The sequence below is a fragment of the Protopterus annectens genome, chromosome 12.part0 (assembly GCF_019279795.1).
Source record: "Protopterus annectens isolate FY-2018-M chromosome 12.part0, PAN1.0, whole genome shotgun sequence".
Lineage (NCBI taxonomy): Eukaryota > Metazoa > Chordata > Ceratodontiformes > Protopteridae > Protopterus > Protopterus annectens.
The window spans coordinates 786,940,495-786,960,307 of NC_056746.1; the positions used below are offsets into that span (position 1 = coordinate 786,940,495).

The window sequence follows — 19,813 nt, forward strand, 5'->3', positions numbered from 1 at the left end:
CTTTCCCTTTAAAAAAGAACATTTTGTTTGTGACAGGATGTCTAAAATGTAAGTCTTTGTTGATATAGGCACAGGCTTTACAAAGTCCACAGGTGGTTGTCCCTGTAGAAATTAAAACCTGATGTTGAACATTATTGTTTAAAGGTTCCTTGCAGAGTAAATCCTTTAAATTTTTATTCCTTCTGTACCTGAAGCTGGGATTAGACCCCACAATGTCCCTTAGACTATTGTCACTAGTTAGGATGTTCCAGTTCTTTCGCACTATATTACAAATATCCTTGATATTACTACTGTAGTTAAACATTAATTGCAGCCCCATATGTGAATTGTCTTTGTTAGTAGGATTCTCTCCATTCTTAGTTCGTTGCATCCAGGGTTTATGCACATTAGACCTCAATTTTTTGCCTTTATCAATAGCTTTGTTCACCATAGCAGGTTTATAGCCTCTGTTATAAAAGCAGTCTCTAAGCTTATCTACCTCTGCTTCAAAAGCAGAATCTAATAAGCATAGCCTAGACGCCCTACTAACTTGCCCTTGTACAATGTTGGGGTATGTGTGCCTGGGGTGCATACTATCATATATTAAAAGAGTGTTCTTCCAGCACTCTTTCCTGAATAATTTAGAATTAAAACCTGTTCCATCTTGTTCTATACATACGTCTAAAAAGTCAATGGAATCATATGAATATTTGGTCGTAAATCTAAAAAATATCGTAGTCGAGTGTAGATATTCCACAAATTCTCTTAACATTTGCTTCGTCCCATACCACAAAAGAAAAACATCATCTACAAAATGTAGATATAATTTAATGTGATCTTTCCATAATTCATTATTCAAGACATGAGTTTTCTCCCATTGGGAGAGTACCAAGTTGGCATAGGTATTGGCGCAGGGGGTGCCCATAGCTACCCCCTGCGTCTGTCTATATACAGAATTAGCCCCCATAAAAACATTATTTTCTAGGACTAAAGACAGCATAGTCTTAATCAGTGAAACTTTCTCTCTACTTACTCCTAAATTATCTAAAAGCTCACCTATACTAGTAATACCGTAGTCATTGTTAATAACCGTGAATAAGTTTTGGACATCCATGGTAACCATCAACAATTTTTCTGATCGTTGATTGTTATTCATTTCACCTAATAACTTTAAAAAGTGTCCTGTATCTTTGAGGACATTGTCCATTAGGTCAAGATAAGGTTTGAGGGTGTATTCCACCCAAATTGAAATATTCTCAGTGACCCAACCCCTCCCAGAAACTATGGGTCGAAGGGGTGGGTCACTGAGAGATTTATGAATTTTGGGTAGTGCTTTAAAGATCGGGGTAACTGGTTTATTTATCAAAAGAAATTGATGTGTCTCTTCAGATATAAGCATGTCATTCAGTAGTTTGTTTAGACAAAAAATTGCTCTATCTATTATTTGTTTCACACCTAATGGATTTATCTGAACATAGGTACTTTGTTGATTGTTATTCATTTCACCTAATAACTTTAAAAAGTGTCCTGTATCTTTGAGGACATTGTCCATTAGGTCAAGATAAGGTTTGAGGGTGTATTCCACCCAAATTGAAATATTCTCAGTGACCCAACCCCTCCCAGAAACTATGGGTCGAAGGGGTGGGTCACTGAGAGATTTATGAATTTTGGGTAGTGCTTTAAAGATCGGGGTAACTGGTTTATTTATCAAAAGAAATTGATGTGTCTCTTCAGATATAAGCATGTCATTCAGTAGTTTGTTTAGACAAAAAATTACTCTATCTATTATTTGTTTCACACCTAATGGAGTTATCTGAACATAGGTACTTTTGTCCTGCAATAATTCACTTAATTTTTTGTCATACCAGATAGTGGAACGTTAATAGATGTTATGTTATACTGTAGAAATGTAGACTTGAAACTTTTATTTGGTAACAGCAATCTGAATGATACTTCGCTTAAAAAACCTAGTGGATTTGTTCCACAACTGACACCAGCTTTGAATTTATTTATCAATGCTTGTGAATATGACTTGATAAAATATTATCAAGAAGATGAATTTAACAAGTTTTATAATTTAACTTCTAATCAAAGGATAGCCTTATAAAACCTCAGTGCAAATAAGGACATACTGATAAAAAATGCTGATAAAGGAGGAGCAGTGGTGTTGTTGGACACTATCTGGTATGACAAAAAATTAAGTGAATTATTGCAGGACCAAAGTACCTATGTTCAGATAAATCCATTAGGTGTAAAACAAATAATAGATAGAGTAATTTTTTGTCTAAACAAACTATTGAATGACATGCTTATATCTGAAGAGACACATCAATTTCTTTTGATAAATAAACCAGTTACACCGATCTTTAAAGCACTACCCAAAATTCATAAATCTCTCAGTGACCCACCCCTTCGACCCATAGTTTCTGGGAGGGGTTGGGTCACTGAGAATATTTCAATTTGGGTGGAATACACCCTCAAACCTTATCTTGACCTAATGGACAATGTCCTCAAAGATACAGGACACTTTTTAAAGTTATTAGGTGAAATGAATAACAATCAATGATCAGAAAAATTGTTGATGGTTACCATGGATGTCCAAAACTTATTCACGGTTATTAACAATGACTACGGTATTACTAGTATAGGTGAGCTTTTAGATAATTTAGGAGTAAGTAGAGAGAAAGTTTCACTGATTAAGACTATGCTGTCTTTAGTCCTAGAAAATAATGTTTTTATGGGGGCTAATTCTGTATATAGACAGGCGCAGGGGGTGGCTATGGGCACCCCCTGCGCCAATACCTATGCCAACTTGGTACTCTCCCAATGGGAGAAAACTCATGTCTTGAATAATGAATTATGGAAAGATCACATTAAATTATATCTACGTTTTGTAGATGATGTTTTTCTTTTGTGGTATGGGACGAAGCAAATGTTAAGAGAATTTGTGGAATATCTACACTCGACTACGATATTTTTTAGATTTACGACCAAATATTCATATGATTCCATTGACTTTTTAGACGTATGTATAGAACAAGATGGAACAGGTTTTAATTCTAAATTATTCAGGAAAGAGTGCTGGAAGAACACTCTTTTAATATATGATAGTATGCACCCCAGGCACACATACCCCAACATTGTACAAGGGCAAGTTAGTAGGGCGTCTAGGCTATGCTTATTAGATTCTGCTTTTGAAGCAGAGGTAGATAAGCTTAGAGACTGCTTTTATAACAGAGGCTATAAACCTGCTATGGTGAACAAAGCTATTGATAAAGGCAAAAAATTGAGGTCTAATGTGCATAAACCCTGGATGCAACGAACTAAGAATGGAGAGAATCCTACTAACAAAGACAATTCACATATGGGGCTGCAATTAATGTTTAACTACAGTAGTAATATCAAGAATATTTGTAATAAAGTGCGAAAGAACTGGAACATCCTAACTAGTGACAATAGTCTAAGGGACATTGTGGGGTCTAATCCCAGCTTCAGGTACAGAAGGAATAAAAATTTAAAGGATTTACTCTGCAAGGAACCTTTAAACAATAATGTTCAACATCAGGTTTTAATTTCTACAGGGACAACCACCTGTGGACTTTGTAAAGCCTGTGCCTATATCAACAAAGACTTACATTTTAGACATCCTGTCACAAACAAAATGTTCTTTTTTAAAGGGAAAGCCACCTGTCGTACTACAAATATTGTCTATTTAGCTGAATGTTGCCAGTGCCCATGTTTTTATGTCGGGAAGACAAATAATATGTTCAAGATTAGGATTCTCCAGCACCTTTCAAGCATCAGAAATGGTGATGAAAGGAATGCTTTATGTAGACATGTAAATGAATTTCCAACACATACTTTTAAATTTCGGGCTATTGTCAATGTTAGACTCAACAGCAGGGGGGGTGACATAAAGCTTCAGACTGAATTAGTGGAAACTAAATGGATTGTTGATTTAATGGCCAATAGGAAGCCAGGATTAAATGAAGTGATACCCATTAAGCCTATTTTACAAAATAGGCGCGTTTTCTATTGAGTGCTATTGGTTGTAATTTTTTATAAAATGTTTGTATCAATGTCTGCATAACATCTGGTGAAGGGTTATCCCGAAAGCGCTCATCCTGTATTTTATCAATAAAGTTTTTAATAATTACAGCAGTGTTCCACCTCGCTTTTTATCCAGGATTGTATTTTTATTTGCTTGGTTGGACTTTGGCATTGTACTGTATTGGATTGACTGTCTTCATTTCCACAAGTATGTTGGTCATGGAACCTGGTTTTCTGTATACCAAATAACTTCCAAATTACATGTGATAGGGAGGCATTCAAAACAGTGAGAAGAGGCAAATATAGCTCATAACTGTCCAGATTTTTGCAGAATGTTCAGATTTTGCCTCACGTTGTTGGTCCGGTCTTCTTAAAATTTGTGATTTTTCTGACAAATCACTGAGGATTGAATTCACTAAGTAATGACATATATTTGAGTTTCAGGTTTCATAGATTCATAGGAGATTACTAGACTAATGGCTTAAGGGCCCTTACAAGCCTAGCCATGTTTTGTTTGAGTCGATGACAAAGTTTAGATCCCTAGATTGGGTGATCCTTATGCTGCTTGACTTGCGGATGTGTAGCACCTTCATTAGGGCTGTATTTGTGTGTGCCTTGTAGCTCAGGCATAGGTCTCCCCTTAATAATTGGTAGGAGACAAAGTAAGGGGATAGAGGTTTTTGGCTATCCACGTAGTTCTTGTCATTTACACCTTGTATTTTCTTTGTGAGAAACCTCTAAAGTCGCTCCAGCTGCTAAGTGTCTAGTCAAGTATATACCAGATGGCACACTGTACTCGATTATTGGTCTAATGAGGGATGAGTACAGCAGGACTATAATTTCCTTGGATCTGGATGCCATAACATTACTTGTAAGTTGTGCCACATAAAAGGATTTCCTCACCACTGTGGACACATGGTGGTCAACATTCAGTCTATCTATCTGTGTACCTAGAGCTCTAATCTCTGAGTGGCCTGCTATTGATGTAATTTGCAGGAGTATTTCACTTCCCAAAAGGTATGATAATGCATTTTTTTGCATTTAGTTTTAGGCCATGGTTCTGATACCAGTCATTTGTCTGATCTAGACCCTCCCAGAGGATGTCTACATCGTTGAGTGATTCAGTGATTGCCCCAGCTTGCAGTTGTCGGCAAACTTTGCCATCCAGAGGCCTTTCACATTTGCCTTGACTTCAGAGAATTATATTCCAAACAGAAATGGTCCCAGTACTGAGCCCTGTGGTACACCACTAGTAACTGGCCTCTTGCTAGAGCTGGTTTCACCCACTTTAACCACATGTTCTTTCTGTGAGCCAGTTGGCTATCCATCTGGTGACATAAAATTGGGCATAAATCCCTGTGAGTTTATTTATAATGCCTGAGTGGGGAATTGTGTCAAATGTCTTGGCCAGGTGAAGGTAGACGGTGCCCTTGACAAAGCTGAATTGGGTCAGGTCCAGTGTGTGGAGGTCTCCTATGTCATTATTTACATGTTCCATGATTATTTTATCCATGACCTTACATATAAGACTTGTCAAACTTATGGGTCTGTAATTTCCCAGGTCAGTAGATGGTCCCCCTTTATGCAGAGGGAAGACTGTTGCTGTCCTCCACTCTTTTGGGACAAAGCCAGTCCAGAGGCTATGGTTAAATAGAGATCCTAACGGCCTGATAAGTCCTGATTTAAGCTGTTAAAGAGGCAACCTGGTAGATTGTGAGGCTCCACTGAAGATGTGTTTTTAGCTTTAGAGAGCACAGTGGCAACCTGTTCTTTGGTAATAATTGGCGGTGGAGTGGTGGAGGGTATTTATTTTGGGAGAACTGGGTATGATGGGGAGGTGAAATTTGAGCTGAGTTTGTTGGCCAGCAGATTTGCTGTGTTTTACGGCTGAGTATAGGTGATGCCATCTATAACTAATTCCACACTTTATTGGGAGTTGCCGTTAAGACTGCAACATAACACAGGGTTGGGAGGGTGGCTTAATGGCTAAGGTGTTTGCCTTACAAACACAAGGTGCAGAGTTTGAATCTCACAAGGGGTAATTGGCTAGGCTTAAAATGGCTAGCAAGGGCAGTTAGCTTAGTACTAAACTATGAACCTATGAACTATAACTGAAAAATGCCTTATGGTTATCCTTAGCTTTGGAGGCTATTTCTACCTCATAGTCTGCTTTCAGAGACTTGACTAGTACCCTGATTCATTTGTTTAGACTAATGTGGGACTTATTTCCCTGTTGTGCACATTCTCTCTTACTTCTCAAGAGGAGTTTGCTTCTTTTGTTGTACAACCTGTTAATACTAGGGGTCCACCAGGATGGCTTGTTTTTGTGGTTTCATCTAGATTTATTTCGGTCTGGTACTGCTGTTTTTATGCATTTGTTTATACGGTCATACAGGGCTTTTGTGTATGACTCCACATAAGTTTCTTTGTTTTCTGGGTTTGGGGGAGCTTGAAAACTAGCTGTGCCGTCCCTTGATAGGGATAGTTTACCGTAGAGAAGTTCTTAAAGTTTTTTTGGTCAAATGGGGGACTAGTTTTATCTTTAACTCAAGGGAGACTGCTTTGTGATTTGATCTTACTAGTGAAGACATAACGGGGGGGGGGGGGTGCAGCACTCTCATATTTGTGAGTACCAGATCTAGGATGTTCGCTCCCCTTGTAGGAGTGTAGACTAGCTGCTCCTGGGCATTTGAATTTACAAAGTCAAGAAATCTCTGGGCCTGCATGTTAGTGGTTGTGCATTTCTCCCAGTTAATGGAGGGGTAGTTGAAATTACCCATGAGAATTGCATTGGGCTGGATGGTGATTAATTCTAGTAACTTCAGCTATGATGTATGAGTTTTCTGGTTCTCCTGATGCTGGCAAGTATATGTTAATGGATTTTTCCCATGGTTAGGTGGTCATAGAGTAGTTCAATCATATCATATTGTTTGACCAGCCTTGAGGTGTGCTTATCCTTTATGTAGCTTGATACACCTCCACCTTTAGCTCTTTCTTGTTCAGTGGGTAGTCAGAATGTATGAAAGGCATTATAGCCATGCACTAACGGAGTGCTTTCTGTGGCTCTGAACCATGTTTCGGTATGATGTCAGCATTCTCCAGGTTGAGAAGAGCTTCCAGGGAGTGCAGTTGCAGTTTCTTGTTGAGGCTCTTAGCATTGAGCAGTAACACCTTTAGCTTGTCCTAAGTAGCTTTTGTTATGTTGAAAGGTTTATCTGTTTGTCAGTGCCTAAAAAGGCACTATAGGGGTAGGCAGTGTTTTGGCCAATATCCAAAAGCCTAGAGGTGACAGATGAAGACCATCCCTGGCAAAGCAGCATGGCCTATGAACCATGTCATCCCGGGCTGACAAGTATTGGACCCCTTTGGAATGACACCAATAGCTAAGCCAGTAAAGTTGATCATTTTCTGGATTACCCTTGGAGATGGTAGAATGCTGCTCAAATCTAGGTTCTTACCTGCCTGTGACACATATTCTGAGAGCTCAATCATGTCTCTTTTCATATAGTCTAAGGAGGTAGATCTCAGGTCACTTACTCCCACATGGACTATGACGGAGTCATACTGGTACTTAAAGGTAAGTGACCTGAGTGCTTACGTGATCTGGTGAATCCTGGTCCCTGACAGGCAACTAACTGTACCCTTTCCCTTATCCAGCACAATGAGACGTGGCTTTATGTCTTGTGATGGGAATTGTCTTGTTTGTGTACATGCAGAGTTTCTGAGGACTGCGCCTGAGAGGCCTTTGAGGTTTGGGTAAGTTACATGTAAGCACTTCTGCATATGTGGGTCTGTGTGAGGTCCTTTGTGGGTGCAGTGAGTCATGTATGTAAGCAGCTGACAACCTGTTTGTTTCTTTTTGTGTCTCAATGTGTAACTACTTCTCTCACATACTGTATTTGTCTGTTTGAGAATTAAGTGGTTGCCAGTGTACATAAAGAAATTGTTACATTGCCTTAGGATACCCATGTCCAAGCTGGATGTAGAAATAGCAAGAAAGTGCCCATCCATGGTTGCAGGTCCAGTCATAATGTGTAAGCATGCATTTCCCTCATCCGGTTACAAACACTATTCCTGTTTTTCTAGCAACTTTCTAAATTTATAGACCCTAGAGTCCCTACTTTTGGACCTTTGTTCCCCCATTATTTTAGACTTTGTCCAGATTTCTTTCACTAAGAAGTTGAAAGGTATGGAAGTAAATTAAGCCTGAAAATAGATGTGTACCTCCCAAAATAAGTACAGTTGAGAGGCATGCCTCTAACTATAGTCTTGAGAAATATAAACTGTCAACTGTAAAAGTAGGTTGCACATTGTTGCTGTTGAGGTGAACAGATAATCCAAATTCTGATTTGTGGATTGCTTGCTGAGCAGTGACCTGTTTTAAGACATCCTCTAGCCGGATGTGGATTGACTTAAGAAGTAAGCTTGATCTTTGAAAAATAAAAGCATTCATGGTGGTGGCAGGTGTATTTATCAGTCTTTGAGTATTAGAAATCTTAGCCATGCCACTGAAAAAATTATAGCAGCGGGTTAGAAGACTTTTTGGTGATATCTTACTTTAGGGCTCACTAGCTTTGTTCGCACAAATGTAGGAAGCACAAACTTGATTGACATCCCGTTTGGGCTGTCCGGTAATTATGGTGGTTGAAATTTTTTAAATTTTATTCAGCATTTCATTTTATGAATGGTAAACATATTTAAATAGGTCAATGTAAACAGAAATCTGAAACTCTGATGTCTGGTATTACTGACTTGATGTCTGTGACTGACAGCTAAACACGTCCAGAAAGGGGTGTGCCTGCCCCTCCACTGAGTACTCAGTTTTAAGTGCTTTGCAGTCGTATGTAGGGGGGTGTGGGGACGGAAGTCCCCAGTGGACATTATGCTGTCTTTTTTAAATCTCATCTTCTTAAGAACAACTTGTTTCAAGTGGTAAGATACTGTAATTAAAATGTTGGCTGACATCACAATGGGATGAGTTTGCTACTTTCCATCTGGGTGAGTCCTAAAGTAAAATATCACATCTTTTTTTGTTTCAGAACAGATAATCCTCTTCATATACCCTCAGAGTACTCAAACTTGGTGAAGAAGACCCGTAAGTCTAGGAGGAGTAAGCATAAATTTGAGGGTAAGTAACACACCACTGTGTCTAAATCATAGCACTTGAGAAGTGTAGTGGTGGTGTGGAGGGCAACAACAGATACATTTTTCTCAGCTGCTGTAAGTTAGGTATAGTGCTAGAGGTTTGCCTTCAAAGCATTGCTTTTCCTTGAATTACTTTTTTTTCATAAATTTTGACCTGTTTAAGCATACATTATAAACTAAGAGTTTACAAAAATCTTTTATTTGTTCTGACTATAATATAATACTTCTCTTTCTGATCTGCTGTGATTTTTGAGCTTTGAGGTTGAAAGGTGCAAGCACATAGGTTCATAGATTCAGAAGTATATACTGAACTAATGACCGCTATGGTCTTTATAAGCCTAGCCATGCAGTCCAACCAAGTTGTCTCCCTATGTATCATGGGCGTTTTATTAGAGGGAGGTATGTTAGGAAGTTTGTAGAGGTTGTGGGAGAAGGTATGTTGGACAGAAGCAGACAATAATGCCCAAACTATCAGAAACATAGGGGTCTGACCCAGGGCGAATTTCTGATTTCCCATCCATCGATCAAGGTTATTCATAAATAGGGTTAAGGATGGACTGTGCTTCACATAGATGAGGGGATGCCTTGTATGCCAGGCATAGACCTGTAGGATACAAGAGTATAGAAATAGAGCTTTAAGGTGGTCTGTATAGGACAGTTTGTTTATACTCTGGATTCTCTTGGTAAGGAATCTTTGTGGGCGTTCCAAGTGGTGCATATGTTTGGTCAGGTACATGCCGAAGGGGGCATTATACTCAATAATGGGTTTGATAAGGATTGAATAAGGTGGCACTGTGAATTCCTTGGACCTTGATGCTATGCTCTTACTTATAAGTTGGGCAACATAGAATGGTTTTCTTACTACCTTGGCCACATAATGGTCAAAGGCCAGGTTATTGTCTACATATGTTCCCAGATCCCTGGCTACAGGGTTAGCTCTTAGGGTTGTCTTATTGATGGAGTAAATAACCTGGGTCGCAGTTTTCTCAAAAGGCACTATAATGCATTTCTTGGCATTGAATTTTAGGCCATGACTTTGGCACCAGTCATTTGTCTCTATTAGACCCTGTTGTAAGATACATGTGTCATGGAAGGAATCTGTGATAGCTCTCAATTTGCAATCATCTGCGAACTTGGTCAGCCAAAGGTCCTTAGCATCTACTTCTTAGAGGTAAAAGCTGATGTTAAGTTAAGAGTGATCCCAACATGAAGTCCTGAGATACCCAGCTGGGGACTGGTCTCTTCTCCAATCCTGACTTCCTGGGTCCTGCCTGTGAACCAGTGATTATGTAGGGGTTTATGCGCAGTTCTGTGAGTTTGTCAACTCTACCCGAGTGGGGTATTGTATCGAATGCCTTAGCCAGGTCCAGGTAGGCGGTATGCACCATTTTCCCCCTTATCCATTGCCTCGGTGATCCTGTCAGTGAAATCTATCAGGTTTACTAGGCATGATGATCATCCCCATAATCATTCATTCCATGGTTTTGCATATTATACAATTCAGATAAATAGGTATATAGTTTCCAGGCTGGTTGTGAAGTGGGATAACCATTGCAGTCGTCCGTTCTTGTGCTACAAATCTTATTTTGAGATTGCCATTGAAAAGTGACTGAAGTGGTCCTGATAGGTCATGCTTCAAGCTGTTTAGGAGACATTTTTGGATATTGTCAGGGCCCAGTGAAGCTGTGTTTTTGGCCTTTTTGAGCACCATCAGGACCTGCTTCCTGTTAGTAGTTGGGAGGGTTATGCTATTAGGTATTTTGAGGGGGAATGGGGGTGAATTTGAGCTGAATTTGTCAGCCAGCAGTTTATTGGGGTCACCAAGTTGATTTTTATTTCAAAGGTGACAGCTTTGTGGTCTGACTTCACCAGGAAGGATGTGATACTGGAGGTGGGGAGGGGTTGCAGTTCTCTTCCATATTGGTGAGTACTAGGTCCAATGTGTTTGAACGTGTGTGTGTGTGTGTGTGTGTGTGTGTGTGTGTGTGTGTGTGTGTGTGTGTACGCACACTGTCTAGTCATGGATATTTGTGTTAATATAGTCCAGGAATCTTTGTACGTGCAAGTATGTATGTTTCCCAGTCATTAGAGGGGGTCGTTAAAGTTTCCCATAAATAGCAGGTTGGGTGTAATTGTATGGGAGTTTGTCAATGGTGATTTGCATATGGATAAATTCCAGGGCATTGGTCTGTTTAACTATAGAGTTAAGCTAATATTGATTGAGACTCCTACAGCTTTTGTCCCTGTCTGTGCAGCTGACAGACTAAATGTGTGGAATGCACTGAAGTCTTGCAGTGCTGGTGTGCTTTCTGCAAATTTAAACCATGTCTCAGTAACTGCACATATGTCTATATTCTCCAGGGTGAAGAGAGCTAGTAGGGTGTGGAGTTTAGGCTCTTAGCATTAAGCAGTAACACCTTTAGATTTCTTTTGGTTTCATTTGCTATGCCTGTAGGTTTGTCAATCTTTCATTGCCTAAAAAAGCTGTACAGGTTTGTATAACGTTTTAGCCACTATTTGGAAGCCTAGGGGAAACAACTGTAAACCATCCTTTGCAAAGCAGTGTGGTCTGTTAACCATGCCCTCCCATCCTGAAAATATTGAATCCCCCTGGAAAGTTACCAGGAACTAAGGAAGTTATTGAAGTCAATCATCTTTTGTTCGCACTGTGGTATCATCCTTGGTGAAGATAAAATGCTGCTGAATGTAAGGCACATATCTACCTGTGACGCACATTGAGAGAGATCAACAATGTTTGTTTTCATGTAGTCCAGGGAAGTACATCTCAGATCGTTAACTCTCACATGGACTGTGATAGAATCATGCTGGTACCCCTGGTGTAGTGACTTGAGTGAGTGCATAACTTGATGGATCCTGGCTCCACTTAAGCAACTAACTTTATTTTATTAAGCCTGAGGAGTGGAGCATCTGTGTGTATACAATGGAGTACCCTTTGTCAAGAGTCTTTGGTAATGTGTTGGCTTGCCTTATGGGCTTTGCTGTTGTGGCCCCACTGGGTGTAGGTTTATGTGTGATGCTTGGTGCTGCTTTAGAGATTGCTGAGAGTAGGCATTGCCATTTATAGGCTTAGGAGGTTTGAGAAGATTGCTTTTTAGTTCCTCAGCATAGGTTGACATATGTATGGTGGGCACTGTGTGGTGGATGTTTTTGTCTTGACAACCTTGTTTGTATGCAAGATTTTTGCCTCCAGTGAAACTGTGTATGTGCATATCTTGCATACTGTGCCTGTTTTTTTAAGGATTAAATGGTTTTCTGTGAGCATAAGACAATTGCTACTTTGTCTTGGATGTTCATATCTACCAAACTGGCTCTGGAGACATTTGAAAAAATTGCATATCCATGTTGTCCAGACGTGTATTTTGGTAGGCTACTGTAGGTCGTGGACTGGGTTATACAGAGGTTTTCCTTGGGTTTCCTGTTGGGTTTAGCACTAGATTAGGTTAGATTGTGCCAAGATGTGATAGTAGTGATGCTATAAGTCCAAACTAGATGGTCTAAGCTTCTCTCCACACAGTGGCTTTGTTTTAGCCACAGTAAGTTACAGGCTTCGATTTAAAGGAAGTTTTATAGATAAAATTTACTTTCTGGATGTTTGTGTCTGTACAGGACACCAAGAAAGATTGTAGCTCATGTAGTATATTGACAGCCCTTTAGAAAAATGGATCAGTTATTTATTTATTATCAAGGGCCAAAAAAGAGATAACCTGTGTCTAAACAAACATTTTCCAGGTGGTTGTCCCCAGCTATTGTTTTTTTTTGTTATCCCCACCATGGCAAATGTATTCCCTGGCAGTATCAAAGGTCATTCCACCAGAGCCTTCTGTCTTTTGACAGCATACTGGAAGGGGTTGGACTCAAAGTATTCTAGAGGTAGCTACATTGTCTTCTCTATATACTTTTACAAGGAGTTACAAACTGAACTCCTTTTCTAGGTCGAGCTTTGCTAGGGTGATTCTCCAGAGACACCTGGATTCATATCTGTCCTTTTTGAACCAGGAAGGATAGGCTTTATTTTTCAACCCGTATAACCTAAGGGCTACTACAGCAGTGTGAATGAGGGGTGTAGTACAGGTGTGTAAGTTTTACCTACCCATAACAGTGGATGTTCAAATTCCTCATTGTGGCAGTAACCGCACCCACCTCCATCCTCCTACTCTTTTATATAGTTGTAATTGTAGTATAAAGTAGGGTTGTGTTCATTTCTAATTTGGAAGTTTTATTGTTTATACTGGTTGGTTATTTCAGGACTGTTAGTCTCTTCTCTCATTGTTATGGACAAGAAGGTCCTGAAGAAGGCTTCACTCCGACTGCTGAGTTCCCTCCTGGGGATTAGCCAATCAGCATTCAGAATGAAGAAGTGGGGGGAGGGCAGAGCTTTTTGAAGCTGGCTGCTTGTTGAACTGGATTTTATTTTATGAATTTGTTCTACCCCAGTATAGCTCAGCTCAATAGTGGCCATACTGATATAATTTTGTTCACTAGTTAAGCTTTATTCATCCTACAGTGCACCTTTTGTCCACAAAAATTGCATAATTTTTCATCCATTTTGGACTGTACTGTGCATTTATTTAAAATAGCAGTACTAAGATTTTTTTCAGACATTCTAGAAAGTAAGCAGTGAATTTTGCTTTGCATGTTTTAAGTACACTGCTGTAAATATTCATCTCAAACCATTTTAGTAATATTCCCTGCATCAACAGATTGTAGAGTAATTAAGGTCTGTACATAGCTAGCTAGTTTCTTGAAATTTACAGGTGATTTGTATGTCATTTTATGAACCTTCCTGTAGTAACAGGCTATAGTCCATTTAAAGTCTGTAAATAACTAATTTGTCATAGTCTCCTCGCCTTAACTGCCACACTGTTATCAGAACGCTTGAAATCTGTGGATAGAGTGATCCAGTGTTATCTAGGGATCCAGCGTTGTCTATTTTTGACTATTTAAACATGTGGGTTGTTAGATCTGATGGGGTCCGACCTTAGTGTTGATCTCAAAGCTTATTAGATCCAGAGGTCTGACTCCTCCCCTAGCCATAATTCCGTAGGCTGAACCTCAGATGCTCAGATCTCATTTGCCGCTCAAACAGTATGGATGTGTGCAAGAGCTCTCTCCAGCAATAGGTCATAAATTCATTATTTTGCACTGCATCTCCTCTCCTACTGTGAAACTTTTTCTCTCACCATATTGAACTTCTAATTTTAGCTTGATAATATTAGTCTTCAAGTTTTGTGTATCTCAACTTAGTGTGGCTAATTTAAAATGAAGGCTTTCAGCCTCCTCTTAATTCTTTTTCTTACTTACCTTTATTTAAAAAAAACACAAAAAAAATGTTTAGTTTTTTCTGTGTTCTTTTGTAGTGAATTCAGGATGTCAGAATTGACAAGTTTTAAAAGGTGCTCAGAGTGTGGGCGCAAACTTTCTCCACAAGACCCACACTCCGTGTGTCCATGCACCTGAATGTCGAGTGCCAGTCTTGTGCATCATTTAGAATCAGGCCCCTCCAAACTAGAAGAAATTTGGGAAGCAGGTCTATGTTTCAGCGACTTCTCCGCCCCTCAAAGAACATTCTCTAGGAGCCAGAGATTGGGAAGAAGATGTGGGTTTGCAAATCAGAGTACTTTCCATGACTCCCAAGGTGACATACCTCCTCGTGCCTGAGGGAGCATCAGTTTTAATGGATGATGCCCAAGAGGCAAAGGCAGATTGCATATTTAAGGCTTTCGCAGTCCATTTTCTGAGAAAGCCTTTCAGCTCATCTGAATGGCTGCCAGACTGCTGCACTCTGGAGTCAATCAGGGGAGTCTTTCTTTGCACTGTCAAGCCTAGCACATGATAATGTCAGATTCATGGGTACCAAGATTCATATCCAGAGGCTATTCAATTCCCTTTTCCCTCCCACCACAGAAAAAGAAGAAAGTCCCTGATGGTTCACCCAATCAGTGTGACTTAGTAACCATATAAATTTCAAAGTTGCTAAAAAAAGAATAATCCAATTGGTCCCTCATAATCAGTTAGAATCCAGAATTTATTCCAGGTTCTTTTTAGTACCAAAGAAAACTGGGGACCAAAGACCCATTTTGGATCTCAGTCACCTAAACCAATTCGTAAGATATACAAAATTCTGGATGGTCAAAGTTCAGTCCATTTTGCCTTTTCTGAGGAAGGATGATTGGATGTGCTCTGTGGATCTCCGGGATGCCTACTATCCCATGAAAACAGGAAAGCATTCCAAGAGATTTCTCTGCTTCTGGTTGGAAGCCAGTCAGTCCAAATTCAGGGAGCTGCCATTCAGTCTCACCACAACCCCCAGGGTGTTCACCAAGATCATGGTAGCAGTAGCTATGCACTTGTTCCTACTGAGAATCCAAGTATTCCATTATCTCGAATACTAGCTCCTAGGTGCCTCCACTGAGCATCTCCTTCTCATGCACTGGAATCAAATATTTCAGCTGCTTTTGAATTTAGGAATCTCCAAAAACCTGCCAAAATGTCAGCCTCCCCCAGTAGAGGGTCCACTCATTTTCCCTAACAACTCCTCAAGTTCTACACCACCCAACACCACCAGTGAGGATAATCCTTTGTTTCTTGGGTCTCATGGCATCCACAATTTTAATATTTCCATTAGCAAGGTAGTTCTTGAGTGTACTGCAGTAGACCTTAGCAGTACAATGGTCTCAATCCATTCACCCTCTGCATTCAAAAATTTGAATTGCACAGGTCTGCAAAAAAAAAAAACACATTGCTTGGTGGATAATATCCCCATCTGTAACCGAGGACCATCCTTTTCAGAAGGATTTGCTGATTGCAACAGTGACCACAGATGTACCCTTTCTTGGGTGGGGGGCATTTCGAAGGGAAGATGGTCCAAGGTACATGGTCAGCAGCAGAGGCCAACCTTCACATCATTGTCTTGGAGCTCAGAGCTGCCCTCCTAGCATTGCAGGCATTTCAGGACCTACTCCCCATGGATGTGATATTTTTAGCTAAAATCTGGCTCTATTCATGCTCAACAAATAAGGTAGACTATATCCGTAAACATTATCCAGATCTAATAACTCACGAGTTTGGATTACCTCCTTCAGATCAAAAGTCAGTGAAATTAATTGCATGGTTAATCCAGTTTTAACTATAGCCAGAGATGCTATCCCCCACAGTAGGCGGCATTCTTTTCTTTTCACAGAAACAATCTGCTAGGAATGTCAATCTCCAAAGGTTTGGACCCCCTTTTCAGCACCAGTTCATTCCATACTTGAGTTTTTGTCTAATCTCTTGACAAAGGCTCTAGTTTTGCAACTATTAAGATAAAGTTGGCTGCAATTTAAAATGCTGAGATCTCCTATTAGAGACACCATACCCCCATTGGACATCATCATTATGTTACGGGCTTTAACACAGGCTCCTTTTCAACCTGCTTCCCTAGCAGACTTAAAATGTCTTACATGGAAAACACAGACAAATGGATCTCAGAGCTACAAGCTCTTTCCTGAAAGCCTCCTTATGTGTCTTTTTCACAAAGATAGGGTTTCCCTTTGAACTTCTTTTATTCCTAACATGGCATCTGAAATGAATTTAAACAAGTCAATACAACTGTCTGTCTTCTTTCCAAGGTATTCAAACAAAAGAGAATACCTACTACACTTAGGTGTTCATAGACAACTGAGATTCTATATTCACTGGACAAAAGCCTTTAGAAAGAATGATTACTTATTCATTTCCTTTGCCAAACCAAAATTGGGAAAGGCAGTTTTTAAAGTAACCTTATCCGGCTGACTCTCAGATTTTATTTTCTTTGTATATCATAAGAAAAGTGTATCTTTGCCAAGTAAACCAAAAGCACATTCAACAAGAGCAGTTTCTACTTCGACAGGCTTCAACAAAGAATTATCCATTGATGACTTCTATGCCTTGGCCCCATGGGCAATGGTACACACCTTTGTGTCTCACTATAACTTGAACACTTTGTCCAGATCACATTTCTCCTTTGGTTCTACCATACTCAGGAACATCCTTTCTTGATACCATCCAGTTTGCCAGCTTGGGATTCTGTCACACATATTTGAATGGACAAAAATAGACAACACTGAATACAAAAGTTATGCATTTAACAGAACATTAAATCCAGGTTGTCTGATTTTCATCTGCTTCAGAATGAGCCCACCCCACTCCCTTCCAAATTCTCAACTATGGCTTCTAGATGATTGAGTGGATGTTACTCCTGGTCTCTGCACAGTCAGACTAGACTAAATTACCTTTCGTCAGCCATTTGAGATCACCAAGTTTATGAATTACTTTCTGGTAAGGGTTTTTTCTTTCCCTGGGTAGCTTTCGTTATATATTTCAGACTAGTGGTGGCAAACCTGATCTGGGCATCTGAGGTACATCGTAGGGAATTATGGGTAAGGAGGAGTCCGAGCTGTGGATCCAATAAGCTTCAAGATTGGTGCCAAGGTCGGATCCTGTAGGATCTGACTACCCACATGTTTGAAGCAGATGAAAATCAGACAGCATGGATCTAATGCTATGGTGACCACATAACTTTCATTTTTCTGTTCTATCCAAGGAGTATTATTTAACAGTTAGCAAAGTATTGTAGGAGATAATACAGCCTGGTCAATGGCCAGCTACCTAGTGAAGTTTTGAGGACATACACCTAGATTTCAAGTGTGGCCACAGCACAACTTTCTGAACCTAGTATGCTGGAAGAAGTCCAGGTCATCATCAGGCCTTCAAGCCATCAAGGCACTAAACTGCAGTGGATTTAATTCAGAAGTGTGCAAGCAGGTCAGTAGTGGTTTAGCTCACTAGTTAGTATGCGTGTATCAGTATTTGTGGTCAGAGGAGATGTTTTGACAGATCACCTGTAGAAGTGATATTGCCTGTAATCCTTACATTGGTAGACATGGATCTCTCCAATCCGTATACCATCCAGTCTTCTTCAGAAGAGTTGAAGCTAAGTACAGGTATTAAGGCTGGAGAGGATGTGTAAGAATGGTCTGATGGCGAAGTAACAAATTGGACAGTTGATAGGATGCATCTTTGCATCACATATGTTCTATCATTCATGTGACTGCACCTGCACTGTTATTCTTGTGAGTGCTGGAAGGGCCCTGTGCAGTTATGCTAGTAGATGTCAGAAAGGCCACTGAGAGGGTCAGTTGGCTATACTTTGGCAATGTGATTTCTTGCACATTACACAAGGTTGAGTATTGTACTCCACTGGGGTAAATGGAGTCTCTTCTCAGCCATCCACGGTGAAACTTCTTTCAGTGGCTATTTGTCTTGGCTTTTGCTGATGACGTTTTGGTGTAGACTCCAATAGGTGAATGCATTAGTATGGCACCAGAAAGATTACAGGACCAGACAGGAGTTTCCAGCTACATACTTAATAAGGGTAAAACTATTCTGAACTTATGACACCCTACACTGTGTGTCAAAGAGGTGATTTAGCTATTATGTTATGCCCAGAGATCAGGGAGTAATCAGATCCAAAGTTTGGATATTCTGAAAGAGAGTATTTTAGGAGAAATTATAAAGCAGTCATCCTTCCTCATGTTATCCATAAGGAAAGTGTATGGACTGAAAATAAAATAAGTATTCTAGTTAGAATAAGATATCCATAGCAGAGGCTTACTCCATTTCTGGATAAGAACTGTTTGCCTTTTTTGATGGCAAAATTCAGTGGGAGGTCCCTCAGCATCTTCAGCTCTGTTTCTATCCATGATCTAAGCCACAAGGCCAAGGGTAAACACAATGCACACATAAAAAAATAGTGTATTTGGACAACCAGCAAGTTTTTGTGGGAGAGTGGTGGAAATCACAGTACCATCAGAAGACCTCTGCAAACATTGGGAGAAGATGCAACATTCAGACAGTGAAGAGACATCTGTAATTTAATACTGAACACTGGAGGTGTGAGGCAGATAACATAACAGTAATTTGTTGTGCTGCTCAACAGCCAGTACTATCAGCTGTTACCAGTAGCCAGTTGAATGCAGTGAAGAAAAGTGGGAAGTGGCCCCTAGCTCATTTCTTGTCTTATTCCAGTTGCAATTTTTCTGTATTCTGCTTTTACCTATATTTGCCTTCCTCTGTGGGTCTAAAGCCCATTGTCCCCATAATTAGGGAATTTCCAGCAAGAAGGGGAGGGTTGATTGGAGTGGAGTGGCCATCAGCTTGACAGTTATGGAGGATGTTGTGTAATCACCAGCATCCTGGCAATTAAGGTGTTTCAAGTTAGGTCCTAACCCCACTCCATGGTGGTTGGAGTGAGTACTTGTGTTGTCACAGGGCCTCTTGCACCCTCCACATTCATTTATGTGTAGTACTGTTATGTCAGTATGGACTACTGCCACTGGCTTGGAAGTTCCAAACCCATAATTGTAGTCTTGGCCATTTCAGTATCTCATAAGCCAATACTTGGTTGGTGGCGATCAGCTGAGTGAGCTAGTATTAGCCACTTGGTCCTACCCTTCCATGCCCACATTTTCCAGCAGTGAAGCTGGCTGCTTGTCTTGTCTGACTACAGCCCAGGCAAGCAGCAGCAATGAAGCTGCTGTATGTCAGAACTGTAGATCCCTCTACCACAAAGCTGGGCACAGCACCATATCCTTGGCAGTTT

General features: G+C 40.1%; 1 protein-coding gene across 2 annotated transcripts in view; it reads left to right on the forward strand.

Annotated features, from left to right (window-relative positions):
* Positions 1 to 19,813, forward strand: part of HMOX2 (heme oxygenase 2) — a 970,295-nt gene that overhangs the window by 11,872 nt on the left and 938,610 nt on the right. The window contains exon 2 of one of the 2 annotated variants that reach the window (XM_044089827.1): positions 9,069 to 9,157. The gene's annotated coding sequence lies outside the window, so the exon portion shown is untranslated. The remainder of the gene's footprint in view (positions 1 to 9,068; positions 9,158 to 19,813) is intronic. The other variant, XM_044089828.1, reaches the window with a different exon arrangement.